The sequence below is a fragment of the Wolffia australiana genome, chromosome 13 (assembly GCF_029677425.1).
Source record: "Wolffia australiana isolate 7733 chromosome 13, ASM2967742v1".
NCBI classification, from domain to species: domain Eukaryota; kingdom Viridiplantae; phylum Streptophyta; class Magnoliopsida; order Alismatales; family Araceae; genus Wolffia; species Wolffia australiana.
The window spans coordinates 5,826,221-5,842,699 of NC_135847.1; the positions used below are offsets into that span (position 1 = coordinate 5,826,221).

Consider the following 16,479-nt stretch of genomic DNA (forward strand, 5'->3'; position numbering starts at 1 on the left):
GTTTTCAAGGATAGAAGTAGTTGTTGAGGCATGATTGTCCTCGTCAATATTTTCCTTAGAGATTTCCTTATCCTCTGCCCTAAAGTGTCCACTTCTACTCGCCGAAGGGTCAGCTAGCTTAAGGGTAATTCTCTTATCATTTTCTCTAAGGATAACTTCCTTAAACTCTACGTCTATCACCGCTCTTGCTAATCTTAAGAAAGATCTCCTAAAACAATAGGTGCTTTGTTGTTCCTCTAAGATGAAAAATCAGATTTAAATCGACATCCATTAATATCAACACAGGCATTGGTGATTTGGCCACTAGGAGTGATATGAATACCATCATCAAAGCATATGAGTTGGGAAGATGGCGTCACCTTACCTATAGGGTGTCTCTCTAGGACAGTTGAAGGGATGATACTATGGTTTGAGCCTAGATCTATAAGCACATTGTGGAATCTACTTCCTCCAATATCACACACTATTCTAGAGTCCTTTGGCTCTGTAATCCTCCTCGACTCACGACTAACTTTAGGTACCTCCCCGTCTAAAATTTCGGATTGAGTTGGGGAAGTTGGAATAAAGGCTCCTCCTCCTACACACTTCCCTACTAGGCTCTAATATTCTAGAGTTCTCCATCTTCTCTAATCTTTCATGTAAGTTCACCATTTGATCCTTCATTAGTGATAGCACTGATATGATCGTGGGATCTATAGGAGCTTGTGTATGAAGCTTAGGCACACTAGAACTCCTAGAGAGCTATCACCCTTAAAATCTATTGGTTGTGAGGAACTTTACTTCCAATTTCCATAGATAAATCTATTGTAGCATCATCAGTTGTTCTTCTAATAAATTCATGATCATAAGATGCTCCTCTAAAGATATAGGAGAGTACTACAGTCGTGGAAAGATCGAACATTCTCATCTACTATTTTGTTCTTTTCCTCTTCCGTCCTCTTTAATTCTCTATTTGAAACATCTACCTCAACTCATCTCCATGAAGGCTTTTGTATGATCTTTCTGAGTGTTAAATATTCCTCAAATGAAGGTGCCTTGTAATGGTCCCCTATTGTTCGCGTGTTTGATTACTAGAGTGTCCAAATACGCTCGTAGGGGTGAAGATGTCTGGGTACTATCTGTCTCTATTTTGCCCTCCCTTGCAGCTTGCATCGCAAGCTCTTTCACTGTCATTCTAACCTTTGGCTGCATATTTTTCATTTACGTAAATCTAGATTCACTAATCAAGGATTAGATAAATAAGATGACAAAAGGTACTAAAAGGATAATTATTCCCAAAATCAAACGCTCATTGCATATAGATGTTCAAGAAAATTAAAATATGATATTCTCTATTGAAGTTAAACAATTATCAGAAATTTAGAGTTATTAAAAATCAAAGAGAGAAATCACTAAACCAAATAGCTCATTTAAGATTTCAAAATACTTCATAGGCACTCAATTGATAAGAATCAAAACCAATTAAATTCCTTAGCATTGCTTCCCGACAGCGCGCCAATTGATAAGCCGAAAATAGTGAAAATTACGCAAATTTGTAGCCCTTGTCGTTGTGAATTTTTGGCTTATGCAATAAAATTTATAAAACTCTACTTAATATGTATAGTGATAAGTATGAGTGTCGTCCAAGGGAGGCAAGTAGGAATTTCAATTTGATTTAATTTTTGGTGTTTTAGATCCTAATTAGAGTGAATTTGATCTTCAATGAGGATCAAGTCACCCTAATTAGGTGAGAATTTAGAGAGGGGGGTAGGAGAGATGGGAAGATTAGAAGAATTAAGAGCTCTAAATTTCCTTCTTTGATCCTAATTAAAGGATCCAAGAAATCATTTAGAGAGGTTGAAAGAGGGTTCTTAAAATGAGTTGGGTTGATTTTTCAGATTGATAATTCAGAACTAAAATGGGGTAAATTGAGACTTCTAAAAATTAAAACTAAATTTTTATAATTTTCTTTTGTAATGCAATTGAATGCCCAGGTAAAATTCCTCAATTTCTCCTCTCAATCCTAATCAGGGCTTGTACATGCCGCTCAAGCCAAGCGATTTAGAAGTTCAGACTAGAATGGAGATGAAGAAACAAACAACTTAACCTATTTCATTCAAAATGCACAAAAGATTGAATACAATGAAAGAAAAAATACCAAAACTGTTGATCCAGGCTGGGACTCCTCTCTGTCTTTCAGCTGTGATGAAGCACCCTCCAGAAAGAGCTCCTCTCGAAATTTAGCTTTATACTTAGGTTATAGGTAAAAATCACCATTTTACCCCGTTTAGTACTTAATATTTATCTATCAATGTAGGCTAGATCTGAATGATCTAACCATACAGATAGAAAGAGGATCAAGACGAACAAATCCATAAAAAATCATCTCAATCGGACTTCAGGATCAAAAGTTATTAATAAATCAATTTTAAACCAATTTAATCCATTGGATTTAAAATTGATTTATTTATTAGTTTCGTTTTTAAACACGCAATGACGTGTCGCTCTCTCATTGGCTGGCGATTTTGAATCCTCCTTTTGCAGAAAAGTCCTTAAAAGCTTGGAATTGCTTTTGGACGCCGCAAAAGTAATTGCGTATATGCCCCTGGCGCACTCTCTCTCCTCCGATTTCTCCTAAAACATTAAAAATATATAAAAAAAATTGCAATAAAACCCTGAATGATTTTAAATAGGATCTTTACGCCTGCCGTGGCATCGAGAGCTGTTTTCAGGGTCTTTGCAACTAAACGTTGCAAAAAGGCCCCAACAAGTCTAGATATTGCATAAATACATTTTTTCTCTTATAAATATGCCCTTTTTTCATAGAATAAATGCATTTCTTCTTGAAATAAATCCCAGAAAATTCCTAAAAATTCGTAAAAAATTTTAGAAAATTCTAAAAAATTCCCTGATTAATTCCCATGTTGATAAATGTCGAAATAAACTATTGATTGTGCCATTTTGATCCAAAAATAATTATTTGAGCTTCAATAAATCCTTAAAATTCATATAATTAACAGAAAATTAGGGAAAAATCAGAAATTACTTGGAAGCATTATTTTTGTGTAAATATATGATAAAAACCCAAATTTAAGCCTTTTAAATGCATAAATCATGCGAATAACATGAAATAAAGACCGAAATTAGGGTGTTATCATATACCCCCCTACTTAGACATTGCTAGTCCCTTAGCAACATCTAAGTACTTTGCTGAATTATCATCTCTTTCATCCTGTAAGTTAGACAACAAGTGTGGGAAGTGTTAAGTGTATCAATCACAAGCCGAACTAAAACACTAAATGACATTTTGAGCTCCGACCTTTTCAGGAATGTGGGGTTTCTTTCTCCTTGGCTTGGATGCCTAAGTGGATGAGAAGGAGTGTACTTGTTTCTAGGTATAACGCTATACTCCTCAGGTAAACTCTCCACTCATGTGCAGCTGGCCTCACATCTCTAGCGAGCAAGATCACTCTCTCCGGGTGACGGCCACCTAGTACTTGCTCTCCATTAGCCTTTTCTCTTTCCTAAGAATAGAAGAAGCCATTTCCTCCTCCTGTTGAGCACAGAATATTGAACACAACGAGAAGAATATATGATAGAGTTGTGATGGGGGAGAATGAGACTTTGTGAAAGAATTAGGGTGAGCATGAACAATGAGAGATTTATGGTCCAACGGGTGCTGTGCTACCTTGGATAACCTACTCCCAAGATTTTTAGAGGAAGTGAGGGAGATAGAAGAGATGAGACCAATGTGATGATATAGAGAATAAAGACCATCTTGCCCTGAATTGAAAGTCAAAACCAGAAATGGCAACTCAAACCCCTCCTTTCTCTTTGTCTTCTTCTCATTCCTCTTGTCTTTTTTTTTCTTTTCTTTTTTTTCAAACTCCTTTTTTTTTCGCTTTTTTTTTTTGTATATCAAACAAAGAGGATAACAACAAATGAAACACTTTCCATGACTTGAATGGTTTTTTAAATATTTTATCACAACTAGCATGAGTGTCATAACAATCACATTGGTCTATGGAGAAGAGATAGAAGAACGAGATTTAGATGATGCAGAGCGAATTATTGACAGAAAAGATACAAAGAGGCAGTATCGTAGTGATACCGTGGAAAGGGAGATAGACGTACTTGGGAGATAAGCATATCCTCGGTAGCGGAAGCAAGGTGGTGGAGTCAAGTTGTGATGGATATGGCGTGAAGCGTGTGGAACAATAAGGTGAATGAAGTGGTGGATTCCGTGCATAGGACTCGGAGAATGACTGCCCACTATTTTGGAATGAAAGTAGGCTAATGGTGGGACGAAATACATAAGTGGGATCGGCTATTTTGAGCTGATTGAAATGGGGAATCTCAATTCACTCATCACTCTCGTTTGAAGTATAGAGCTTCTACCCTTAGACTTTCCATCATCTAATGAACCACTAGACGACCTCCCCAATTTGACATTGAACCCACATTGCTCAAAATCACTTGTGTTGCACCTCAACATGTTCCTGATCCGCTCTAGGAGCTTAACTTCTCTACACATGTTTCCAAACCACTGGATGAAAAAAAATTAATTCATGTATGTGCATGTTAAAGATCGTTAAAAGCAGGTTCAATTCATGTAGTATTCTTTAAAATTAATCACATGAGTCAACGTTTTCCATATAAAATGAACTAGCTCCCCCCCACTAAAACACGCATGGTCCTCAATGAATAACGATTAAAATAACGAAAAGGAAAATTGAGGGAGAGAATTGCAAACAGTGGGGATGGACTTGAGGCTTGTTGTTTAGATGATAGATGTAAAATCTTGAATACGTCATGCTGCATTTGACAATCTTCCCGTGAGAGCTGTGGATACGAGGCCCCATTCCTGAAACAAAACAAAAAACAAAGCGAGCAAAATGGACAAGAAAATAAAACTAACAAGAAAATAAAGTAAGGATAAAGATAAAACTCCAAGAGATTCAAACAAACGGTACTAGTATGGATTTAGGGATCCATAACGCCTACGTGATAATTTCTTAAAGGGTTCTAAGATGGATTTAGGAATCCATACTTGGTGCCGTAGATTTGGGATCGGAATGACCGTCGACCTTGTAACGGTTGATTGCCTAGGAGTCCATTTCATTTTCTCATGTATTTTATTGCCCTTGATGATTCCTCTTGTCTACAAACATCCTCTTCATGCCAGCATTTGTCCTTATTCTATTATTTGTTGTTCTTTTGTTCTTCCTATTTGGCATGGAGGTTGAGGGAATATCAGCAATATCTTTATGCAAAGTTTTTTTATTATCCAAACTACATTCCTCTGTGCTCCTTCTCATTTTGCACTTTTCCTCTTGTAATACCTTGATACTGTTCTGTAAGTAGTGATTAATTATTGTCAAGGCCACGAGTCGTATTTGGGAATGCAAACATGAGGGTTTACAATGAGTTTGGATAACTGAAGTAGTAGATGGTGACGTGGAACCTTTGTTTTCAAGGATAGAAGTAGTTGTTGAGGCATGATTGTCCTCGTCAATATTTTCCTTAGAGATTTCCTTATCCTCTGCCCTAAAGTGTCCACTTCTACTCTTGAAGGGTCAGCTAGCTTAAGGGTAATTCTCTTATCATTTTCTCTAAGGATAACTTCCTTAAACTCTACGTCTATCACCGCTCTTGCTAATCTTAAGAAAGATCTCCCTAAAACAATAGGTGCTTTCTTTGTTGTTCCCTCTAAGATGAAAAAATCAGATTTAAATCGACATCCATTAATATCAACACAGGCATTGGTGATTTGGCCACTAGGAGTGATATGAATACCATCATCAAAGCATATGAGTTGGGAAGATGGCGTCACCTTACCTATAGGGTGTCTCTCTAGGACAGTTGAAGGGATGATACTATGGTTTGAGCCTAGATCTATAAGCACATTGTGGAATCTACTTCCTCCAATATCACACACTATTCTAGAGTCCTTTGGCTCTGTAATCCTCCTCGACTCACGACTAACTTTAGGTACCTCCCCGTCTAAAATTTCGGATTGAGTTGGGGAAGTTGGAATAAAGGCCCTCCTCCCTACACACTTCCCTACTAGGCTCTAATATTCTAGAGTTCTCCATCTTCTCTAATCTTTCATGTAAGTTCACCATTTGATCCTTCATTAGTGATAGCACTGATATGATCGTGGGATCTATAGGAGCTTGTGTATGAAGCTTAGGCACACTAGAACTCCTAGGAGAGCTATCACCCTTAAAATCTATTGGTTGTGAGGGAACTTTACTTCCAATTTCCATAGATAAATCTATTGTAGCATCATCAGTTGTTCTTCTAATAAATTCATGATCATAAGATGCTCCCTCTAAAGATATAGGAGGAGTACTACAGTCGTGGAAAGATCGAACATTCTCATCTACTATTTTGTTCTTTTCCTCTTCCGTCCTCTTTAATTCTCTATTTGAAACATCTACCCTCAACTCATCTCCATGAAGGCTTTTGTATGATCTTTCTCTGAGTGTTAAATATTCCTCAAATGAAGGTGCCTTGTAATGGTCCCCTATTGTTCGCCGTGTTTGATTACTAGAGTGTCCAAATACGCTCGTAGGGGGTGAAGATGTCTGGGTACTATCTGTCTCTATTTTGCCCTCCCTTGCAGCTTGCATCGCAAGCTCTTTCACTGTCATTCTAACCTTTGGCTGCATATTTTTCATTTACGTAAATCTAGATTCACTAATCAAGGATTAGATAAATAGGATGACAAAAAGGTACTAAAAGGATAATTATTCCCAAAATCAAACGCTCATTGCATATAGATGTTCAAGAAAATTAAAATATGATATTCTCTATTGAAGTTAAAAAATTATCAGAAATTTAGAGTTATTAAAAATCAAAGAGAGAAATCACTAAACCAAATAGCTCATTTAAGATTTCAAAATACTTCATAGGCACTCAATTGATAAGAATCAAAACCAATTAAATTCCTTAGCATTGCTTCCCCGGCAGCGGCGCCAATTGATAAGCCGAAAATAGGGGTGAAAATTACGCAAATTTGTAGCCCTTGTCGTTGTGAATTTTTGGCTTATGCAATAAAATTTATAAAACTCTACTTAATATGTATAGTGATAAGTATGAGTGTCGTCCAAGGGAGGCAAGTAGGAATTTCAATTTGATTTAATTTTTGGTGTTTTAGATCCTAATTAGAGTGAATTTGATCTTCAATGAGGATCAAGTCACCCTAATTAGGTGAGAATTTAGAGAGGGGGGTAGGAGAGATGGGAAGATTAGAAGAATTAAGAGCTCTAAATTTCCTTCTTTGATCCTAATTAAAGGATCCAAGAAATCATTTAGAGAGGTTGAAAGAGGGTTCTTAAAATGAGTTGGGTTGATTTTTCAGATTGATAATTCAGAACTAAAATGGGGTAAATTGAGACTTCTAAAAATTAAAACTAAATTTTTTATAATTTTCTTTTGTAATGCAATTGAATGCCCAGGTAAAATTCCTCAATTTCTCCTCCCAATCCTAATCAGGGCTTGTACATGCCGCCAAGCCAAGCGATTTAGAAGTTCAGACTAGAATGGAGATGAAGAAACAAACAACTTAACCTATTTCATTCAAAATGCACAAAGTTTGAATACAATGAAAGAAAAATACCAAAACTGTTGATCCAGGCTGGGACCTCTCTGTCTTGCAGCTGTGATGAAGCACCTCCAGAAAGAGCTCCCTCTCGAAATTTAGCTTTTATACTTAGGTTATAGGGTAAAAATCACCATTTTACCCCGTTTAGTACTTAATATTTATCTATCAATGTAGGCTAGATCTGAATGATCTAACCATACAGATAGAAAGAGGGATCAAGACGAACAAATCCATAAAAATCATCTCAATCGGACTTCAGGATCAAAAGTTATTAATAAATCAATTTTAAACCAATTTAATCCATTGGATTTAAAATTGATTTATTTATTAGTTTCGCTTTTAAACACGCAATGACGTGTCGCTCTCTCATTGGCTGGCGATTTTGAATCCTCCTTTTGCAGAAAAGTCCTTAAAAGCTTGGAATTGCTTTGGACGCCCAAAAGTAATTGATATGCCCGCGCACTCTCTCCTCCGATTTCTCCTAAAACATTAAAAATATATATTAAAAATTGCAATAAAACCCTGAATGATTTTAAATAGGATCTTTACGCCTGCCGTGGCGCATCGAGAGCTGTTTTCAGGTCTTTTGCAACCAAACGTTGCAAAAAGGCCCCAAAAAGTCTAGAAATTGCATAAATACATTTTTCTCTTATAAATATGCCCTTTTTCATAGAATAAATGCATTTCTTCTTGAAATAAATCCCAGAAAATTCCTAAAATTCGTAAAAAATTTTAGAAAATTCTAAAAAATTCCCTGATTAATTCCCATGTTGATAAATGTCGAAATAAACTTTTGAATGTGCCATTTTCATCCAAAAATAATTATTTCGAGCTTCAATAAATCCTTAAAAATTCATATAATTAACAGAAAATTAGGGAAAAATCAGAAATTACTTGGAAGCATTATTTTTGTGTAAATATATGATAAAAACCCAAATTTAAGCCTTTTAAATGCATAAATCATGCGAATAACATGAAATAAAGACCGAAATTAGGGTGTTATCAGCGACCCGCGTGTACTGCGCCTCTGCCCGCGTGCACGCGCCGCACGCCATCGGCTTACGCGCCCCGCACCCTCCGGCCGCTCGGCCCAGCGCGCTGGTGCGTGCCTACCTGTGAGCGCCGCGCGCCTTCTCGTCGCCTGCTGCGTTATTGAACAATCATCATGCTCCTGAACTAATCTGCTGTCGCCAACTACGGGATCTACTTCCTTCCGAGCTGTCGCCTCTAACGACCGGTTCACTCCTTGACGTCAGCCCGGGGGGGATCTTGACGCCGTGGACTAGCACTCTTCAGGTACAATCTCGTATCCCCTTGATGTAAAACGACGTCGGCTGGGATCGATCGGCTCGTATTACGTCACAGGAATTATGATGTGAGGACGTGAGATGTAATTCAATGCACGGGAAAATAGCGGAGGAGCAGTAGAGGGAATCGGCGGATAATGGTGTCGCCCGTGCCGGTCAACGAGAGAAGAATGATCCCTAGATCAAACTCCCAATGACCTGCGAAATCAACTAGATGTCTAGACAATGAGGGGCGTATGACGGCCCTGGAGTGTTCGGCGTCTAGGCCAAAGAATATCCGTCAACCTCAAGAATTCCTACACTATACGACGGTGGCTATCCTATCCGTGAACTGTAATGAAAATAATGGCAGAGGACGCAATAGCAGAAGACGAGACTGGAAAAGATAATAATGCTCGTAAACGGAGAGGAGACGACACTAACCTTAAGTCCCGCTAATCCACGGTGTCAAATCTCATTCTGGCAGGTGATGTGGTGTAGATGGTAACGTGTTGGTCGACGACTCTGGCGAGATCGCTCAGACGTCGGATTGATGAGCGCAGGAGGTGATCAAGTCAACCAACCTTGGGACCTCGGCAAAGGATGTGGCAGCAGACGGGCATGCGCGGAGGTGTTTGGTGCGCGCACGCACGGGCTGGTGCGAGGAGCACGACGCGCGCACTGGCGAGCGGACGCACGGCGTGGTGGTCGCAGGCGAGGGCGCTGATGACTCTCAAATTTTTCATTAAATAATTAAACTTTTTAGTTTTCATTCATCAAAATTATAATGTTAATTCATGCTAATATCATGCATATGCATCATTTTATAAAATCACTAACCCCACTTGATCCTTTGAATCAAGTGGAATATATTTAACATTTTATGGTTAGTAAACATTCAGAGTCAGGTTAAGAAGATCAAAGAAAAAGACGAGGATCAAGAGGAGCGGGCAAAAATTTAAAGAAGCAGAAATTATGAAAATGCCCCTGGGCATGACTTAAGAGAAACCTATAAATACTCTCTTGAGAGTTGATTTTAGGTTGTCCAGAATTTCTCTCAAGGAAGCTAGGGCTTGGAGAGAAAGGATTTCTGCAGACCCTCCAAGGCTGATGAGCATTGGAGCTGGGAGAGAAGCAAGCCGAGGAGTAGCTGGAGCACGACGATCGCCGCCTTGCCCGGAACGAGTGACACAAGGAGGCGTGAGCATTTCGGTTTTGGTACAATCTTCTTCTCCCTTCTAAGACAATCAGGGTTGGGCTGAAGATCACAAGCTGTGTCTTCAGCATTTCCAATTTCTATTGTTCCTTTGGTTACGTTTGATTTCGAATCCCATAGTTGATTGAATCGTTTTCCATTCTGTCTAGCAAAAGTTTCATTGTTCTCGCATCCGATCGTGAAATCCTTCCCTACAGAATTTCCAACTGCTAGCAACCCAGGCCTCAGCCTCGGTTGCCAGCAATCAAGCAGCGAGCAAGCTCGCCGCGCAAATCAGCACCCGAGCAGCAGGCTCGCCAGTGCGCCCAGCGCCGCCAAGCTCACCAGCGCAGCAACGCGGCGCATAGGCTCAGCGCCGCAGGCTGCGCCGCGGCAACGCAAAGCGCGCCGCGCCAGGCTCGGCCACAAGCCGGCGTTTAGCGTGCACAAACACCCGCAGGGTGTTTGCTCATTGCCTCACAGGGTGTAGCGAACCGTCAACAAAGAAAATTTCTCTGCTGACGGTTCTGCTCAATTGAGTTTTGCCAAGATATCTCCGTAAAACTTAACTGAAGATAATTTGACTGAAGAATTAGCTGAATCAATACTTTTAAGGAATTCTCTGCAACTTATTCTGAAGAAAATTTCTACAGAGATTAACACTTGGAATTAGAGAACTGAATAGACTAGTTTAATAGAAAAGAATTTTCTGCTGTTTTCTCTGCTTCCTGTGGATCGACCCTTGCTTGCCAAAGGCTGTTAGGTTATAAATTTCGTTGCATAAGCTCAATCCTCACACGAATTCAACTGACAAATAACCAGTAAAAAAACACCCTAAAATTGAGCTAATCAACTGGCGTCGTTGCCGAGGAGCACGGTATTACAGTAGGAATTTTTGTTTTTGTGAATCTACAGTCATTCTTTATTATCCTCTTAAGCTGAAGGACTTTAAAATCCTCAGCTCATCGTCTGCTAACATTTTGCTGAAGATTTATGGTAGTAACACGCTGAGGAGCTGGTGAGAAGTCTGCAGAAAAAATTAGTAGAGAAATTCAGAACCAGAAATTCAGAAGAGAAATATGGCTGAAGGGATACATCAGCAGAATGAGAGGAGAAGAACTATGTTGGATAGGTCTACACCATCCGGAAGCTTACGACAAACCGATGTAAATCTGAACATCGGTGAAGGTATCTTGTTTTGATACGATAATGCATTGATCAATTCTCTACCTGAATTTAACGGATTACCTGCACAGAATCCGTTAGAATTCCTTGATGATTTTCATATTAGATGCTCTTCTCAAAATGTTCCTTGAATATCTACGGAGTAGTTAAAAATGAAATATTTTCCTCTAACTCTTAAATATAAAGCGTTTGCATGGTATCGTAATCTAGGAATCACTTTTAATTCTTGGGAAGAGATGCAAGGAAAATTTCTGCAGAAATTTTACCCTCTCTCCAAAACGAATTTTTATAGAAGAGAAATTCACAATTTCCATCCTCATGACGGAGAAGCCTTTAGTGAGTCATGGGAGAGATTCAATGATTTGTTGAGGAAATGTCCTCACCATGGCATTGAGCAATGTCAACTAGCCCAAATATTTTATGAATCTCTCTCTGATTTTATGAAAAACAAAGTAAATCTCGCTACGGGTGGAACGTTTTACACCGCATACGAGGATGAGGTTTTCGATATTTTGGAGAGAGTTGCAGAAACTGACTTGCAGGAGATTGGAGCCAATCAGAATGGGAGAAACCTGCAGCCAAAAAGAGCAGGAGTTCTCCAGGTTTACGCCAAGGAGGGAGAGCTGCAGGCGAACCTAAAAGAAACCAATCAGAAATTGGAGGAGCTCACCTCCACCTTGAAGAACGTCTTCTTGGGTAACTCGCCTATAGTGAAAGCTAAGATTTGCTCTCTTTGCTTTAGTAGGGAGCATGAAGACGGAGCTTGCCAAGCCATGGAAGAAGAGGTTAAAGCCTTCAACCAGCCGCAACAACCATGGGCAAGTCAAAAGCGGCAAAATTTCCAAAACAGAGAGACTTTCCACCAAGGGAGCAAGCTGGCAACTCAACCTCCATTCCAACAAAGGCAGTCATTTCAGCCCAGACCTCAGCAGCAGTATCAGGTTCCATCTCAGAACCAACCTGATTTTTCTTCATTTACCCCCGTCATTTCAGATATGATAGAGAAGCAAAACCAAAAGTTGCGGGCGGAGATGGAGATGAAGATACAAATGATGATGGAGTTTCAAACGAAGCAAATGCTGGAGTCTCAAGAGCAGATGAGGAAGATGTTAGAGAGCTTCAGGTATGCACTTTCTGAAAACCAAGGTATACCTGCAGACCCCCCTTGCACGTCTCATCGATTTCCTACAAAACCAGTTATAAATCCATGCAATTTGCATCATATTCAACATTCTAGCCATGACGAAATGGGTGAATCAGATCCTGAAGTTCTGGCAGTCTCAAGGTTGAGGAATGGAAAGGAACTTCAGGATCCTTACCAGAATTCTGTAGAGAATTCTAAGAAGAGGAATGAGTCAAGGGAGGAAGATGGAGAGGAGCCCCCCTACATTGAAGAGCCTCTACCTTCCACAAGTGGGCAGCACATACCTTACCCAACTGCCCTAACAAAGAAAAAACCTGTGCTTGATTATGAAAACAGGTTATTAGAGAATTTTAGAAAAGCCACAATGACAGTCACAGTAGAGGACATGCTTAGGTGTGCACCATCGCTTAAGAAATATCTTAAGGATTCTTGTACTAATAGAAAGAATAGGGAGGTAGTGAAACTTTCCGAAAATGCGTCTAGCATTTTGAATGACATCCCTATAAAAAAGAGGGATCCTGGTGCCCCTTTTATCACCTGTGACATAGGAGGAAAGACTTTCTCAAAAGTCTTATTAGACACGGGAGCAAGCATTAGCATCATTCCGACGGCATTATATGAGGAATATGGCTTCGGGGAGCTTGAAGAGATCCATATGGACCTACTTTTAGCCGACGGAACTGTTAGGCAACCTGAAGGACGATTGACTGATGTCACCATTACTGTAGAAAATTGTGAAATTCCTGTAGATTTTATAGTGACCGACGTAAAAATTTCAGGAAGCCTTAGTTTAGCTCCTATTATTCTAGGAAGACCGTTTTTAGTAACGGCTAGGACGATCATGGACTGGGAAAAAGGGACTGTAGAGTTTAAGATAGGGAAGGAGAGAGTCCAAATTGACATTTCTAGAATGATGAAGTGCCCCTTAGGGAGCAATGAAGAGCTCAACTTCTGTACAGAACATAAGGGAGAAGAAGAAGGAATGATAGAATACTTATCCCACATAGAAAGTAGAGAGCTAGATGACGAGCTCCTAGACTCCACAGAAGTAGAAACCAATCCAGAACTTAAACCACTTCCCTCTACCCTGAAATATGCATATTTAGACAGCACAAAAAATTTACCTGTGATCATATCTTCATCCCTCACTCCAACACAAGAAGAGAACCTACTCAAGGTGCTTAAAGAGCATAAATCAGCTATAGGTTGGACTTTCGATGACATTAAAGGAATCCCATCTTCAATTTGTGAGCACAGAATATTTTTAGAAGAGGAGGCTAGACCTTGTAGAGAACATCAGAGGAGATTAAATCCTCATATGAGAGAAGTCCTCGAAAAGGAACTTCTAAAGTGGCTTAATGTCGGCGTCATCTACGCGATCTCCGATAGTAGATGGGTAAGCCCGGTGCATATGGTTCCTAAGAAGTCGGGAGTGACTGTATAGCTGAATGAAAAAGGGGAAGAAGTGCAGAAGAGGCTAACCACTGGATGGAGGGTGTGCATCGATTATAGGAAATTAAACAAGGTGACCAAGAAAGACCACTATCCACTACCCTTCATGGATCAAATACTAGAAAAACTATCGCGGCAGCAATATTTTTATTTTCTTGATGGTTATTCAGGATACAACCAAGTGAACATTCATCCTGAAGATCAAGAGAAGACAACCTTCACGAGTCCCGTAGGGACATATGCCTTTAGGCGTATGCCCTTTGGGCTATGTAATGCACCCGCCACATTCCAACGATGCATGAATGCACTCTTCTCCGATCTAGTGGGAGAGTGCTTAGAAATCTTTATGGATGATTTTTCTGTATTCAGATCCACATTTGAAAACTGCCTCCTTAGCCTCACCAAAGTATTGAAGAGGTGCATAGAGCCAAACCTCGTACTAAGCTGGGAAAAATCTCATTTCATGGTGCAGGAGGGAGTAGTGCTGGGCCACATGGTAAGCAGCTGTGGCTTGGAAGTGGACAAGGCCAAGATCGAGGTCATCCAGGGCCTTCCACCTCCAACCAACCTAAAAACCCTTAGGGGTTTCCTCGGCCACGCGGGTTTCTATAGACGTTTCATTCTTGACTTTGCTAAAATTTCCAAACCTCTTAAAAATCTTTTATCGTCTAAGAACAATGAGTTTGAACTAACACTAGAAGCTAAAGATGCATTTTATAAATTAAAGGAAGCCTTAGTTAATGCGCCTATCTTGCAAGGGCCCGATTGGACCCTTCCTTTTGAACTAATGTGTGATGCTTCTGATTTTGCAGTAGGTGCAGTGTTAGGTCAGCGAATCGACAAGAAACCCGTGGTTATCTACTACGCCAGCAGAACCTTAGTGGACGCGCAGCTAAATTATACTACTACCGAGAAGGAACTGCTAGCCATTATTTTTGCTTTAGAAAAGTTTAGATCTTACTTGTTAGGTAGTAAAATTACTGTTTTTTCTGACCATGCAGCTATTAGATACTTGTTAACGAAGAAGGAGGCCAAACCTAGGTTGATTAGATGGGTGCTTTTATTGCAGGAATTTGATTTAGAGATCAAAGATAAGAAAGGGTGTGAAAATGTAGTAGCAGATCATCTCTCTCGAATCATGAGCACCCAACCTGAGATTATAAATGATGCATTTCCTGATGAATATGTCCTAACCGCACAAGGAACATCGCTTCCTTGGTACGTGCACATTGTCAATTTTATGGTTTCAGGAAAAATTCCCACAGGATGGACGTCTCATGAGAGGACGAAGCTGCTTAAGGATGCACGATTTTACTTTTGGGAAGATCCGGAGCTATTCCATCAAGGCCAAGATCAAATTTTGAGGCGGTGTGTCCCCGAGAGCGAGCAAAGAAGCATTTTGGAATTCTGTCATTCCAAACCCGGAGGGGGACACTACTCGGCCAAGGTAACAGCTCATAAAGTTGTTGAATCGGGTTTCTTTTGGCCTACATTATTTCATGACGCCCAGAAATTTTATAATACTTGTTTAGCATGCCAAGCATCCGTCAACATAAATAGGAAAGATAGAATGCCCCTACAACCCATCCTAGAAGTAGAAATATTTGATTTATGGGGAATCAATTTTATGGGACCCTTCCCTAGTTCTAATGGTTATGAATATATTTTGATGGCTGTCGATTATGTCTCCAAATGGGTAGAAGCCATTCCCTCCAAAACCAATGACAGTAAGGTAGTGACTAATTTTATTGAGAAAAACATCTTTTATAGATATGGATGCCCACGAGCTATCATTAGTGATGGAGGTTCCCACTTTACAAACTACAACTTTAGGAACCTCCTCAAGAAGTTTGGTGTCCATCATCGAGTCACTACTCCTTATCACCCTCAAGCCAATGGCCAAGTTGAATTGTGCAATCGGGAGGTTAAGAAAATTTTGAGGAAAATAGTGCGTCCGGATGGGAAAGATTGGTCTAGGAAGTTAGACGAGGCATTATGGGCCTATAGGACCGCTTACAAAACTCCTCTCCGCATGTCTCCCTTTCGACTTATCTTTGGGAAGGCTTTTCACCTACCACTTGAGTTAGAACACAAGGCCCTGTGGGCTATTAGGAAACTCAACCTAGATTTGGATAGAGCCGGCAAGCATAGACTTCTTCAATTGAATGAGTTGGAAGAGTTAAGAAATGAGGCTTATGAGAATTCGAAGATTTATAAAGCCAAGATGAAGATGTTTCATGATAAGAGCTTGAAGAGACGAATTTTTGTAGAGAATCAAAAAGTATGGCTTTACAACTCTAGATTAAAACTCTTTCCAGGAAAATTGAAAACGCGATGGGATGGCCCCTTCCTTGTTCAGAAGGTTTTTGAGAATGGAGCGGTTACCATTTTTGATCCTACATCTCAAAGACAATTCACTGTGAATGGGCAACGGCTCAAACCCTACTTAGAAGAAGAAGATCTTAATAGCCCCATGAATATTACTTTAGAAAAGCCACCGCACGAGAGCTCATGATCTGACTAGTTTTTGCTTCCATTTCCTATTTTCTCTGTTTTTTTATTTTGCTGTGTTTTGTTTTTGTTTTCTTCGTTTTTGTTTCTGTCTTCGTGTGCAGCTACTCCTATCCAA

General features: G+C 39.8%; 1 non-coding gene across 1 annotated transcript; it reads right to left on the reverse strand.

The window, feature by feature from the left end:
* Positions 1-11,536: 11,536 nt before the first annotated feature.
* Positions 11,537-11,645, reverse strand: LOC144711548 (small nucleolar RNA R71). The gene has a single exon (XR_013583600.1). It is a non-coding gene; the product is annotated as a small nucleolar RNA R71 (small nucleolar RNA).
* Positions 11,646-16,479: the final 4,834 nt, after the last annotated feature.